The sequence below is a fragment of the Capsicum annuum genome, chromosome 12 (genome assembly GCF_002878395.1).
Source record: "Capsicum annuum cultivar UCD-10X-F1 chromosome 12, UCD10Xv1.1, whole genome shotgun sequence".
Classification (NCBI taxonomy): domain Eukaryota; kingdom Viridiplantae; phylum Streptophyta; class Magnoliopsida; order Solanales; family Solanaceae; genus Capsicum; species Capsicum annuum.
In genome coordinates, this window is record NC_061122.1 from 18,335,790 (window position 1) to 18,352,164 (window position 16,375).

Genomic DNA, 16,375 nt, shown 5'->3' on the forward strand with positions numbered 1-16,375 from the left:
ATCAACATTTCTGGTTATCCAAAGAATCAATCAACTTTTGCTCGCATTAGTGGTTATTGTGAACAAAATGACATTCATTCTCCACGTTACTGTTTATGAGTCATTGGTATACTCAGCTTGGTTGTGTCTCTCTCCAGATGTAAAAGAACATACTCGGAAGGTGTGCTCTCTTGTCTTATCCTTTTACCTCATCTTATCAGTGAAGTCTTGCTTTGTACTTCTGCTTATCCTCCTGAAAAATCCCCGACAGTTTTCATAAAAAGGAGGTCAAGGACTGACTTCCATTTTTGGTCTTGTTTAGAATTTTGTTGAGGAAATAATGGAGCTAGTCGAGTTGAATCCACTGAGGGACTCCCTAGTAGGCCTTCCAGGGGTAGATGGCCTCTCAACTGAAAGAGGAAGAGACTGACTATAGCTGTAGAGCTGGTAGCAAATCCATCTATTATTTTCATGGATGAACCGACATCAGGGCTTGATGCTAGGGCTGCAGCAATTGTTATGAGAACTGTGAGAAACACCGTGGATACTGGGAGAACTGTTGTCTGCACTATCCACCAACCAAGCATAGATATCTTTGAAGCATTTGATGAGGTAATTATGCTGGATTTTATAACTTGTGATGCAACTGTTCTCATAATCATGTCAAAAAATTTCTTGCAGCTGTTATTGATGAAAAGAGGAGGACAAGTCATAAATGCAGGGCCTCTTGGTCATCATTCTCACCTACTGATCGAGTATTTTCAAGTGAGAATCAATGAATCATATCTTTATCGGACTAAGGGGGTGGAAGTCAATTAGAGGAAGTCAGCAACTAAAGAGCTGTAATTTTCTCAGTCTATTCCAGGTGTTCCTGAAATCAAAGAAGGCTATAATCCTGCTACTTGGATACTGGACATCTCGGCTCCGGCTGTTGAGGCTCAACTTCAAGTAGACTTTTGTTGAAAGTTACTTTAAGAATGCAGACAGTTTTTCCTTTTTTTCTCCAGTTTTTCTTTTACGTACAAATCCTAGTTAAATTAGGAGTCCTATCTTTGGTAGGAAACTAATTAGTTATTTTAATTTTGGTAGAAATATGTTGTTTCTTTGTCCTATTTTTAGTTTTAATAGCAACTATTTAAGTGGCTAATTGATGATCAATAACATACCAAGAAAAAATCAACTGCTCTGCGTATTCTCTTCTTTAAACTCCCACCTCTGTTTCAGCGGCCAACTTTTTGATATTGAATTCGTGTGTTATTTTCTTTTAAAGGTTTTAAAACCAACAATTGGTATCAGAGCTTTAATCTTAAGGGACCTGTGAGTGTTTGCATCAATCTGATCCAGTGGATACCATGAATAGAGAAATAAATTTTTCTTCAATGGCACCACCAACTTTCGATGGAGAAAGTTATCAAATATGGGCAGTTAGAATGCGAATATATCTGCAAGCTTTGGATCTATGGGAAGCTGTTGAAGATGAATACGAGATACCTCCCTTGCTGGACAATCCCACGGTGGCACAGATTAAATCTCACAAGGAGAGGAAAACCAGGAAATCAAAGGCACTGGCATGCTTATTTACTGCAGTTTCATCTAATATTTTTGCTCGTATCATGTCTCTGAAATCAGCGACAAAGGTATGGGATTATCTCAAGACTGAGTATGAAAGAGATGTAAGGATTCGAGGAATGAAAGTGTTGAATCTTGTGCGTGAGTTTGAGCTGCAAAGGATGAAAGAAAGTGAAACTATAAAGGAGTACTCTGACAGACATTTTAATTTAGCAAATTGCATCAGATTGTTGGGTTCCACTTTCAATGACTCAAGGATCGTTGAGAAAATCCTAGTAACGGCACCTGAAAGATTTGAGGCTACTATAACGACCTTAGAAAATACTAAGGACATGTCCAATATCACACTTGAAGAGCTCTTAAATGCTTTTCAAGCGCAAGAGCAACAACGTGTTATGAGACAAGGAGGAGCTGTTGAGGGTGCCTTACCAACCAAACATCATGAGGATGAACGTTCTAAGAAAAAGAAGAAGAATAAGAAGAACCAACCAAATGACGGAGAAGGTGTAGTGCAAAGTAACAAAAACAAAACAGGTTTTTTCAAAGGAAATTACCCTCCTTGTAAGCATTGCGGCAAACTAGGACATGCACCTTTCAAGTGTTGGAAGAGGCCTGATGCTAAGTGCACTAAGTGCAATCATCTTGGGAATGAAGTGATCATCTGCTAGAACAAAACTCAGCAACAAGATGCAGAGGCTCGAGTTGTTGATGAACAGGAAGAAAATCAACTATTTGTCGCATCATGTTTTACAAGCAATGTCTCCAGAGAGTCATGGATGATCAATAACAGATGCACAAATCAAATGACTTGCGATAAAAATGTTTTTAAGGATTTGAAGTCTACAAAATTTAAAAAGTCAGAATCGGCCATGGTGGTTATATTCCAGCAAAAGTAATGGGAACCATTACAATTGAAACACAATCGGGCACTAAAACAATTTTTGATGTTCTTTATGTACCCGATTTGGACCAGAACTTGTAAGTGTTAGTCAGTTGTTAAAAAAAGATTTCAAATTATATTTCGAAGAAAAATACTGCTTGATCAAGTAAGCATCTAGACAATACCTATTTAAAGTCAAAATGAGAGGTAGAAGTTTCTCATTAAATCTATCGGAAGAAGAGCAGATATTGTATTCAGTAAAAGAAAACATTACTGAGTTATGGCATAGGAGACTCGGGCACTATCATTATTAAGGGCTTGCCAAAATGCAGAAATTGAATATGGTGGAGAACTTACCCGATTTGAATGTTAACGCTACTGAATGTCATGCCTGCCAATTTGGTAAGCAACATAGAAAGCCTTTTCCAAAATCAACTTAGAGAGCTTCACAAAAGCTGCAGTTAATTCACACTGATGTCGTTGGACCTCAAAGAACTCCATCACTAAAAGGTAGCATCTATTACGTTTTTTTCATTGATGATTTTACAAGAATGTGCTGGATTTTTTTCTTGAAATTCAAGTCAGAAGTTACTAGTGTATTTTGGAAATTCAAGAAATCGGTGAAAACTCAAAGTGGTTGTACGATTCAAGCTTTGAGGTCTAATAATGGAAAGGAATATACCTCAACAAAATTTGATTCATTCTGTGAGGAGGCCGGCATTGTGCATCAACTTACAACTCCATACACACCAGAACAAAGTGGTGTCAGTGAAAGAAAAAATAGACGGATAATGGAGATGGAAAGGTGTATGTTACATAAGATGGAGTTGCCTAAAACATTCTGGACAGAGGAAGCAAATACTGCAGTCTTTGTGCAAAACCAACTTCCAACAAAGGCTTTGGAGGATAAAACACCATTTGAAGCTTGGTATGGGTTTAAACCTTCACTAAGTTTTCTTAAAGTGTTTGGTTGTGTGTGTTTTGTTCATATTCCTCAGGTTAAACGCGACAAACTTGACAAGAAGATGATTCCTGACATCTTTATAGGCTACAGTAATGTGTCCAAAGCATATAAGGTCTATCAACCTCAAACGGAGAAAATTGTTGTTACTAGAGATGTTTACTTTATTAAAGATCAACATTAGAATTGGGAGAAGCCCGAAAAATATTCATCAGTTACCACTCAATTAGATCCAAAAGATCTAGTTAATGATTCTCCCATTAAGGACATGAGGTTGATCTCTGATATCTATCAGAGATGCAATATTGCAATTAGTGAGCCTACAAGTTATAAAGAAACAGAAGGGGAAAAAAATGGGTGGCTTCAATGAAGGAGGGGATGATGATGATTGAGAAAAATCAAACCTGGGAGCTTGTTGATAAACTTCCTAAAAGAAAGATCATTGGTGTAAAATGGGTCTTCAGAACAAAGTTGAACGCAAATGGTTCTATCAACAAACATAAAGCGAGGCTTGTGGTGAAGGGCTTCACTTAGATCTTCGGAGTCGACTACTCTGAAACTTTCGCACCAGTTGCTCGCCTTGACACAATCAGATTGCTACTAGCCATTGCAGCGGAAAAAAATTGGAAATTTTATCAACTAGACGTTAAGTCAGCCTTTCTCAATGGTCTTCTCTAGGAGGAGATTTATGTTGAGCAGCCATATGATTTGGTTGTCAACAGACATGAAAATAAGGTTTATTTGCTAAAGAAAACTCTTTATGGTTTAAGGCAAGCACCAAGAGCTTGGTATAGCAGGATAGATGATCATCTATTAGGCTTGGGTTTTGAAAAAAACTTATCGGAATCCACTCTTTATGTAAAACACAAGGATAATGATATTCTTATTGTGTCTCTTTATGTTGATGATCTTTTGTTAACAGGAAATAATCTAAAGTTGGTTGACGAGTTTAAACAAAAAATGATGCAAGTTTTTGAAATGACCGATCTTGATCTTATGTCCTATTTTCTTAGGATGGAGATCAAGTAAAGAAAAAGTGAAGTGTTCATTTTCCAAAAGAAATACGCAAAGAAAATTCTGAAGAAATTTTAAATGGAGGATTGCAAGCCGATGAGCACACCAATGAATCAAAAAGAGAAACTTTGTAAAGAAGATGGAGCCGATAAAGTTGATGAAGGGTATTAAGAAGCTTGATCAGATGCTTAACGTATCTCACTACGACAAGGCCGGATATTCTATTTGTTGTAAGTCTCTTATCTAGTTTTATGCATTGTGCAAGTGAGATGCATTTAAGAGCATTAAAAAGAATATTAAGATATATCAAAGGGATGGTTCACTATGGTGTAAAGTTTGAGGTCTCAAAGCTTCAACTTGCTTGTTTTCTCGGATACTGATTGGGCTGGATCCGTTGATGATATGAGAAGTACTTCAGGACATTGTTTCAGCCTAGGTTCAAGAATCTTTTCATTGTCATCTAAGAAGCAGGAAGTTGTTGCACAATCTACTGCAGAGGCTGAATTCGTAGCAGCAACGACAACACTAAACCAAGCCCTATGGCTCAGAAAGACCATGTGTGATTTACATATGGAACAGAATGATAGTACTGAGATTCTAGTCGACAACCAAGAAGCTATTGCAATCTCAAACAATTCGGTGATTCATAGAAAGACCAAACATTTCAATGTCAAGTTCTATTTCTTGAGAGAAGTGCAGCAAAAGGGAGAAGTGACTCTAATCTACTGCAAGTCTGAAATCCAGCTAGTAGACCTGTTCACTAAGCCATTTCCAGTCATCAAGTTCGAGCTTCTATGGCATAGAATTGGTGTTTACATTTCATAAATCAAGGAGGAGTGTTGAAAGTTGCTTTAAGAATGCATACATTTTTTCCTTTTTTTCTCCAGTTTTTCTTTTACATACAAATCCTAGTTAAATTAGGAGTCCTATCTTTGATAGGAAACTAATTACTTATCTTAATTTTGGTAGAAATGGGTTGTTTTTTTGTCCTATTTTTAGTTGTAATAGCAACTATTTAAGTGGCTAATTGGTGGTCAATAACATACGGCTTTTACAAGAAAAAATCATCTGCTCTGCGTATTCTCTTCTTTAAACTCCCACCTCTGTTTCAGCAGCTAACTTTTTGACTATTGAATTCCTGCGTTATTTTTTTTAAAAGGTTTTAAAACCAACAACTTTGCTGACATTTATGCCAACTCTGAATTGAATAGATAATTTAGAAGATTGAGTAATTATAGTTTTTTTTTACTTCAAGTTTGGTATTAGTAACAGTTCCACCTACCTTACTCGGTTATTGCAGGAGGAATCAAGAACTTATCAAAGAACTAAGTAATCCAACTCCAGGATCCCAAGATCTTCACTTCCCCATGGAATACTCCCAATCATTTTTTGAACAGTGCAAGGCTTGCTTTTGGAAACAACACTTGTCCTATTGGAGGCATCCACAGTATAACGCCATCCGATTTGCTATCACAACAATGGTAGGAGTAGAATTCGAAATCATTTTTTGGAATAAGGGGAACCAACTGTGAGTAATCTTCCTTGAGTCCCAAAATGAACAATCTTTCTTTTTCCATCATTACTTTTTATCTTAAACTAATTACGACAACAGGTCTAAACAACAGGACGTGTTAAATATAGTTGGAGCCATGTATTCTGCTGTCATGTTCCTAGGTGCAACTAATACTTCAGCCGTACAGTCTGTTGTTTCTGTAGAAAGGGCAGTCTTTTATCGGTAAAAAGTAGCAGGAATGTATTCTGCACTCCCTTATTGTTAGAAAAACCAGTTGAAGTTTTGATGATGAACACAGTGCATAAAATAGGTTCCACAACATGTTCCATGCAACATGTTCCACACAAGTGAATCTACTACTATCGATTGATTAGCATGAATATCCTACAAGGCGGACAGAATGTTAGAACAAAGCTATTTATAAGTCAAGCTGATAAAGAAGAAACAAGTTCAAATCCAAAAGAGAGAAGGCAATCCAAGTCAAGATAGGAAGGACATCAAGGCAGTCCAATTCAAACTAGCAAACAAGGAAAGGCGGCGGAAATTAAAAGACGAAAAAGGCAATCCAATTCAAGTAAGGAAAGGAGATCAACTGAAGGTTTCAATTAGGGTTGCTATAAATACAAGGAAAAAAGTCAAAGCAGTCTGAGCATAAAAAAGATAGTCAACAATCAAGCAATCAAGTTCGTCCAGTTGAAGAAGAAGAACCTAATCTATACGTCTTAAGTCTTAGATCAGTTGTAATAGGTTGGTTCTATTAATTGTAACGAGTCATAGTTCTTGTACTTAGTGATCTATAAACTGAGATAAAAGTATTTATCTTCCAGTTGGGGAACTCGAAGATTTGGGAACACTTATCTTTGATGAGATTGGTGTTTTTGTAGTGATAGGAATTAGAAGTTTTAATTCCTAAGTTACAAGAAGACTTGTAATTGTTTGATTATTGAGGCTCAAGAGTTTTTAGTGAAGTTGGGATTAAATCCTGTAGATGTACAGGTCGTGATTTTTTACACCTTTCTTGAGCCGGGTGTTTTCCATATAAAAACACTATGTTCAACTTTCTCTTCTGCGAACTGTGTTTACTTACCTGTGAAGATAGGCAAATAGTAGAATCGAGAAATAGGTAGGGCTCATACTTTAAAAGTGGTATCAAAGAGGGTTCTCTTAAATAAGGCTAGCACCTAAGAAAAGATCAACATGATGAATTTCGCTCCTCCTACTGGTCATAGTGAAGGACAGTCAACTACTAGACCTCTACTCTTTGATGGCACTCACTTTATCTGTGGAAAGAAAGGATGGATATGTTCATTTAGGGAGAAGACTATGAGTTATAGGATAGGATCACTGAAGGTCCTACTATTCCAATGAAGTTAGTTGATGGAAAACACGTAAAAAAGGTGAGAAGTGAGTTTACCCTGATGACTTGTTCGCCTTGAAGAAAAATGCAAAGGCAAAAAGTATCCTGGTTTATGGCTTAGGACCAGCTGAATATAACAGGTTATTAACCTGCACTACTACTAAACAAATCTAGGATGCACTGGTGAATGCTCATAAAGGCACTTCTCAAGTAAGAAAATTCAGGATTTCTCTTTTTTTTACCGAGTATGAGGCTTTCAAGATGAAGGAGAAGGAATCCCTGCATGAGATGATGACAAGGCTTACCACCTTAATCAATGAACTTACTTCCCTGGGAAAAGTAATTTCTAAGGAAGAACAAATTGAGAAGGTATTAAGAGTATTACCTAAGTCAAAATGGAATGTTAAGGTAACAACAATCAAGCAAGGAAACAAAGATCTTGCTGGAATGACCTTGGATGAGTTAGTTGGAAACCTTAGAACTTATGATATGGAAGTTGATGGAACGAAAGAACAAGCACATCCTGAAAATGTCTTGGCATTAAATGCTTCTGATAGTGATGAGAAATTGAGCTTGATAAGGAGCAAGTTGCCTTCATAACCAAAAACTTTAGCAAATTCTTCAAGAAGAAGAAAGGAACAGGTGTTAAGAGATGATTCAATGACAATCTAAATGGTTGTTACAAGTGTGACAAAACTGATCATCATATTAGAGACTGTCCAGTCTGGGAAATAGAATGGAAGAAGAAAAGTGCAGAGAAGGAATCAAAAGAAAAGGCAAAAAGGAAAGAACTACATGCAATGATAGCAACTTGGGGATCAAATTCAGATGAAGATAAAGTTGATGAAACTACATTTATGGCTTTTGGAGATTCAGACTTAGATGAAGAAGAAAATAATTCTGAGGTAAGTATACTTGATCTTAAAGAAAAACTGCAACTGTTTTCAAGATCAAAACTTTTTTCTCTAATGAGTGCCCTGATTGATGATTTCCAAGAAGTAACCTCTAATAGGGACGAATTGTTCAATAGTTTTGCAAGCCTAAAATTTGATCTCATTGATTTGAAGGCTTACACAGGAACTGTTGAAAAAGAAAATAGCTCACTTAAGAACCATATTACAGAACAAGAAATTTCAAACAACGGTCTTAAATTTAAAGTCCTCAAACTAACTTTAACTAGTAATGGAAAAAGGCCCATGAGTAAAGATCAAGAAAATTCTGAACTTGAGGTAATTAGATACAAACAAGAATGCTATGATTTAACTAAAAAAATAAACAAGATGAATCAAAAAGTTTCAACACTAAAACTTGATCTTGAAAGGGAAAATAGGTGGACAAATTCCTCAAGAATTGTTCATAAGCTGGGTGAAATAAAGTACAATGAAATGGCTAGATTGGGATTCCACAAAAATTTTGATGTAACCCAAGATTTGTGCTATATTTGTGGTAACCTTGGACATCCTACTACTGAATGCCCAGTAGCTGTAAAAAGCAGATCCAATAGTCAAAACCTGGCATGGAGAGTTTCTCAGACCAAAAGGAATAATTCTAGTTCTGGTCAGAGAAACAGGTTGAGCTGCATATTGCCCACATGGACTAAAATAAATTTGATTCATTCTTTCACTCATAAAATAGGACCCAAGTTAGTTTGAGTTCCTAAGTCTAACCATTGATTTGTTTTGCAGGAAAAAGAGAAAGAAAGAAAAAAGAACTGGTACTTAGATAGTGCTTGCTCAAGACACATGACTGGTGATAAGAAAAAGTTCCTTTCACTCTCTAAAATAGATGGAGGAGGAGTTTTGTTTGGAGATGGAAAAAAGGGAATCATTACTGGAGTAGGAAAGATTGGTTCATCTAAGTTAAAAGCATTGGAAGATGTCTATCTTGGTGAGGGACTAAAGCACAACCTGCTGAGTATTTCATAGTTGTGTGACAAAGGTAATAAAGTTATTTTTACTGCTGCAGGGGTCAAAGTCAAAAGGATGGACACAAAAAAGTGATGCTCACTGCAAAGAGATACAGAAATATATACAAAGCCGATATTATGGAATTACCAGGATCAGAGATGACCTATCTAAGTGCTATAGAAAATGATCCCCTCATTTGGCACAGAAGACTTGGTCATGCAAGTCTAAAATAATTAAACATACTTTCTTCTAAAGACATGGTATTGAGATTACCCAAAACCAAGTTTAAAAGGGTAAAGTTATGTAGTGCATGTGTAAGGGGGAAGCAGGTAAGATCTTCGTTTAAGTCAAAGAACCATGTTAGCACTACCAAGTATCTTGACCTGGTGCATATGGACTTATGTGGACCCATGAGAGTTCAAAGTAGAGGAGGAAAAAGGTATGTTTTTGTTATTATTGATGATTATTCCAGATTCACATGGACATTGTTTCTAGCGTCTAAGGAAGATGACTTTGGTGCTTTTGAAATCTTAATTAAGAAAATTAAAAAGAAACTGGGCTCTTCTCTACTTTCCATAAGGTCTGACCATGGTACAGAATTTGAGAATGTAAAGTTCTTAGAATTTTGTTCAGCTAATGGTGTAGATCACAACTTCTTAGCTCCCAGAACTCCACAAAAAAATAGAGTGGTGGAAAGGAAAAATAGAACCGTGGAAGACATGGCTAGAACAATGATGCTTACAGCTAACATTGCTCAAAACCTATGGACTGAGGCAATGAGTACTGCTACATACATCATAAATAGATGCATGATCAGGCTTATGTTAGATAAGACTCCCTATGAATTACTAGGAGGAAGAAAGCCAAATATTTTTCACTTTAGAACTTTTGGTTGTAAATGTTTTATTCACAATAATGGAAAGGATAATTTGGGAAAATTTAATGCTAAAAGTGATGAGGGAATCTTTCTAGGATACTCACTTAATAGTAAAGCTTATAGGGTTTTAAACAAATGAAATAACTGTGTTGAAAAAAGCATACTTGTAATCTGTGATGAATCCTGTGTTAAGACTAACCTGCAGGAAGGAAGTGACACTGATGAACAGGTAATGTCACCTGGTTCATCCACTGGAGCTATCAAACATGGAGACACCTTGATAGGGGGAAATGAAGCTGAAGTCACAGTGATAGGGGGAACTGAGCCTCAAAATAGACCCACTCAGAATATTTGCAGTAGTCTTAGAAGCTCACTAGGGTTGATCCCAAAAGGATACAAGTATCAAGGATCACATCCTATTGAGAATGTACTTATTGATATTAGATTGAGAAATATGTGTGCCTTCAAGGCATTTCTATCAAAAATTGAACCAAAGAAGGTAACTGAAGCATTGCTTTATGCTGACTAGATCATAGCCATACAGGAAGAGTTGAATCAGTTTGAGAGAAGCAAAGTCTGGCACTTAGTTCCTCTTCTAAAAGATAGATTAGTAATTGGGACTAAGTGGGTCTACAGAAACAAAGTTTATGAGCATGGAACAGTCACAAGAAACAAGGCAAGATTAGTGGTCCAGGGATACAATCAGGAAGAAGGAATTAGCTTTGATGAGACTTTTGCACCTGTAGCTAGACTTGAAGCTATAAGACTACTTGTTTCCTTTGCTGCCTACATAGAGTTTATCCTTTATCAGATGGATGTGAAGAGTGCATTCCTAAATGGCATTCTCAAGGAGGAGGTGTATGTTAAACAACCTCTGGTTTTTGAAAGAAAGAAGTTCCTGATTATGTATACAGATTGGACAAAGCCTTGTATGAATTGAAACAAGCTCCAAGAGCTTGGTATGAAAGATTGTCAAAATTCCTGTTGGAACATGGTCATACCAGAGGTAAAATTGACAACACTCTTTTCTTGAAATCAAATGGGAAGGACTTGTTGATTGTGTAAATATATGTGGATGATATTATTTTTGGCTCACCAAATATGAGTATGACCCATGAATTTGCCAAACTCATGAGTAGTGAATTCGAGATGAGCATGATGTGGGAGATGAATTATTTCTTGGGCTTGCAAATAAAGCAATTAGCTTCTGGGACAATGATTCACTAACAGAAGTATGCTAAAGAGCTTCTTAAAAGGTTCTCTATGGAGGAAGCAAAAGAGATCAGCACTCCTATTTCCACTGCCACAAAATTAGACTTGAATGAAGCAGGATCAGATGTTGAGCAAAAATTGTATAGAGCAATGATTGGTTCATTATTATATCTCACAGCAAACAGGCTTGATATTGTGTTTAGTGTAGGACTGTGTGCTAGATTCCAAGCAAAACCAAAAGAATCACATTTAAAATCTGTGAAAATAATTCTTAGTTACCTGAAAGGAACCACTGATCTTAGATTGTGGTACCCTAAAGGTAGCAACTTTAATTTGGTGGGATACTCAGATGTTGATTATGTAGGTTACTTAGTGGAAAGGAAAAGTACTACTGGCATGACACACTTTCTTGGATCATGTTTGATTACATGGTCCACTAAGAAGCAAAATTCAGTAGCTTTGTCAACTGCTGAAGCTGAATATATTACTGTCGGCTCTTGTTGTGCTTAATTGATATGGATTAAGAAACAACTTAAGGACTTTGGTATTGATGTATAGTGTGTCCCAATTTTTTGTGATAACACAAGTGCCATAAACATAGCCAAAAATCCTGTTCAACATAAAAGAACTAAACATATTGATATTACACATCACTTTATTAGAGACAATGTTGAAAAAGGTCTTATATCAATCATGTTTTGTTTTACTGAGGAACAAATTGCTGACATCTTCACTAAGTCTTTGAGTAGAGAACATTTCGAAAAAAATAGGTTAGCCTTGGGGATGATTAAACTTGCATAAGTCTCATTCAATGCTTGATTAGAATAAGTTGTTTTATAAGTGAATGTTGATTAATTCAGTCTCACACATTAATAAGTGTATCCTAAGTCCAAAAATTAGAATATGTTGACTCATGATTATGTTGATTTTGCATAAAAGCTGGAACACTGAGGCAATTGTAACCAATTCTTTCAGGTATGACTAAAGTTATCTTCCAGTGCCTTACTAAGAAACAAGTTATTTACATGGTCCCTTCAGTTCCATTTAAACCGCCGAAAATCAGGGGATCTACTCCATTTTAAAAGTTGTTCCTTCCTTTCCCATCAGTTCAGATTTCTCAGTCATTACTTCTCTGCCATATACAGTTCCGCCTCTTCAACTTTCTCTAAAATTTTTCCTTTAAATAAGCCACCTAATTCTATCTTAACTATATTCTTCTTCGCTCAGTCAAAAAGAATAAGACTATCATGGCTAAAACTACCAAAGTTTTTCCATCTCATAAAACCTCTCCAAAATCTACACCCAAGAAATCCACCTCTAAGTCCACTCCAAAGGTCAAGACTCCCACATCTTCAAAAGCTTCACCTTTTAAGTCCTCTTCCATATCAAAGAAACATGTCAGGAAACCTGTTCCCTCTGATTCTTCTAACTCTGAGTACCATCCAGACACCACTGCTGAGTTGGACTCTGACTATGAGGGTCCTATACCATCTTCTCATCAATATACTCCTGAAGCTCATAATCTTCACTTTTAAAAATGCCAATTAGCTAGAGGGAGAGTTATTAGTGGGTTTGGATAGCTAACATGCACACTTTGTTGAGAAAATTGGAGTTTCAAAGATGATCTTTTTTGTTTCTTTAGGGAGATATTCAGAGAAAATTTAGCAAACCTAATGTCTATGAGTTCTATACAAATGGGATGGGCATAGGTGAGTTGTTTTCTACTACTGTGAGAAAGGTTACTGTGAACCTTTACATTGCTAGTATTACTAGGATTCTACATATTCCTTCTGGGGGTTAGGGTCACTATATCAAGGGCAGTTGGCCACCCTTGGACAACCTTACTTCTTCTCTTGCAATTTGTAGAAAGTTCTCTAGGAATCCTCATCCAATTCATCATAGAAGGGTTTTTAAGAACGAGATGTCCCCCCCTCCCCATCAGTTCTATTTTGATGTAGTACACAAGATCATTCCTAGGAAGGACAGAAGACACATGGATAGTTTTTTTAGATCTTACTCTCATAGAACTGTTAGTTACTGAAGTAAGAATTGATTTACCTAGACTTATTCTGAAGCACATGCAAAGGGTGCTTATCAAGGAGAAAAATAGGCATGCACTTCCTTATGAATTCTAGCTTACCCCTATCCTTGAGGAGTTTAGGGTACCTGTTCAAGTATGGTATTCACAGACTGTGAAAGATATCATAGGAAGTACAAATCATATGATGCTACCTGGTTCCATGAGGAATGTGGATAATCTTATGCAGAGACTAAGGAATGCACTAGCTGATAAACAAGGTGAGGTTAAAGCTGTACAGGCTGCATTGGAGGCAGCACAAGCCGCTTTTGAAGAGGAAAGAGGAATTCTTCAAGCTCAAATTGCTTCCCTAACCTCACTACTGGAAAGAGAAAGAGCTGAAAATGCTGATGTGATTAGGAAACTCACCTCTCTAATTCCCTCCTCTTTATCCCTTTAGCTCTTGTTTCTGATATCCAAGACCACCTTTTTGTTCCTTTCCTTAAATAACTTGTTTTCTAATAGGGTGCTGCTGGTTGATATAAGTCATATCATAAATGAAATGGTCTTACTTGTTTTCATATATTCTTTATCTTGCTGCATTCATGTTCTATTACTTTGAATTTTGATTGTCTTAGTGATTTCCTCAAAGGCCATAAATTATTAAACGGTTTTTCACTTGTTGAATCAGCTTTTCGATGATGTCAGAAGGGGGAAGAATATACTATGCAACACTTATAACTCAATGACTAACCATGTTTCATTCTGTAATCTTTTAGTCATAGTTCTTTACTGAGTATGCCAGGATTGAAGGGATGCTGAAATATTGAATTTACCATCATCAAAAAAGGAGAATTTGTTAGGAAAACTAGTCGATGTTTTGATGATGAACACAGTGAATGAAATAGGTTCCACAACATAATCCATGCAACATGTTCCATGCAACATGTTCCACACAAGTGAATCTACTACTATCGATTGATTAGCATGAATATCCTACAAGGCGGACAGGATGTTAGAGCAAAGCTATTTACAAGTCAAGCCGATAAAGAAGAAACAAGTACAAATCCAAAAGAGTGAAGGCAATCCAAGTCAAGATAGGAAGTACATCAAGGCAGTCCAATTCAAACTAGGAAACAACGAAAGACGGCGGCAATTAAAAGACGGAAAAGGCTATGCAATTCAAGTAAGGAAAGAAGATCAACTGAAGGTTTCAATTAGGGTTGCTATAAATACAAGGAAAAAGATCAAAGCAGTCTGAGCATAAAAAAGATAGTCAACAATCAAGCAATCAAGTTCGTCCAGTTGAAGAAGAAGAACCTAATCTATACGTCTTAAGTCGTAGATCAGTTGTAATAGGTTGGTTCTATTAATTGTAACGAGTCATAGTTCTTGTACTCAGTGATCTATAAACTGAGATAGAAGTATTTGTCTTCAAGTTGGGGAACTCGAAGATTTGGGAACACTTATCTTGGATGAGATTGGTATTTTTGTAGTGATAGGAATTAGAAGTTTTAATTCCTAAGTTACAAGAAGACTTGTAATTGTTTGATTATTGAGGCTCAAGAGTTTTTAGTGAAGTTGGGATTAAATCCTGTAGAGGTACAGGTCGTGATTTTTTACACCTTTCTTGAGCCGGGTGTTTTCCATGTAAAAACACTGTGTTCAGCTTTCTCTTCTGCGAACTGCGTTTACTTACCTGTTCCACAGATAGGCAAACAGTAGAATCAAGAAATAGGTAGGGCTCATACTTTACACTTATGCATTTGCTCAGGTAAGATTAACATCAATTAAATATAGACCGTAATATTTTCTACAACATCAATTGGTCGTTGAGAAGTAATTCATACTTATGCCATATGCAGATGGCAATAGAGACTATCTATGTCGCGATTCAAACTTTTATTTACAGCCTTATTCTGTATGCAATGATTGGGTTCAATTGGGCTTCTGGAAAGTTCCTTTTGTTCTACTTTTTTGTTTTCATGTGCTTTGTCTACTACACAATGTATGGAATGATGCTTGTTGCACTCACTCCGAACTACCACATTGCTGTAATCGTAATGTCTTTCTTCATCAACTTTTGGAACTTGTTCTCTGGTTTCATCATTCCAAGAACGGTAAGTATACCAAGCACTAAATAATCAAAATAATAATAAAAAGATTTTTTTGTTATCAAACGTTTTCTAATGAAATCATAAATTACATACGCTGAAAATTCCTATATGGTGGAGATGGTATTATTGGGGTTCTCCAGCGTCATGGACAATATATGGACTTGTAACGTCACAAATAGGCGACAAGAACAACCCCATTGAGATTCCTGGAGGCGGTGGGTACCACTAAAGTTGTATTTGAAAGAGAGCTTTGGTTTTGAGCACGACTTCCTGGGAGTTGTTGCTGCAGTGCATGTTGTATGGGCAGTTTTCTTTGGCTCTATTTTTGCTTATGCCATCAAGTTCTTGAATTTCCAAAAGAGATAAGTGAAACTTGAAGTGAGAATAGTATATTTAGCCTACAAACGTAAATGTGCATAAGCTTTCAAGGATGATATTCAAGGAAGCGCTCGATGGAATAGGTGGCCTAAAGCCAACCCTTAAGTAAATACCTCAAGTACATTGAATAAATTAGTATATGCGTGCATCACATGCGCATCCCGTCATCACATGTGCATTATCTCATGTGTCACATGCATGTGAGTTACGTGCCTCATGCGTGCATTTTGTGTTAATTGGTAATTATTTTTAAAAATCATATGTACGTTCTGCAACACCATTTTACTGTGGTGTTCCGACACAAATAATGTGGTATCTCACTATGCCCTCTCTGCTGCCAAAATTATTGAACTCTAAGTTGCAAAATTCCAACCCATTGTCTGTGTCTGAAGACGCTTAACTTTTCTTTTGATATGCCTCTCAACCACCGTCTTCCATTTAACAAATCCCGGAAATGCCTCATCTTTTATTTTCAAAATATACACCCATATTTTTTTATTGAACTAATGGTAAATCATACAGTCACAGAAGATATGTAGTAGCCCCATTGCATCCATGCTTCCAGGTCATCTGCACCAGTACAAAAAAGTGCAT

At 36.6% G+C, this 16,375-nt stretch overlaps 1 pseudogene; it reads left to right on the forward strand.

Moving 5' to 3' along the window:
• Window positions 1-15,769, forward strand: part of LOC107849417 — a 39,022-nt pseudogene extending 23,253 nt beyond the window's left edge.
• The last annotated feature ends 606 nt before the right edge of the window (window positions 15,770-16,375 follow it).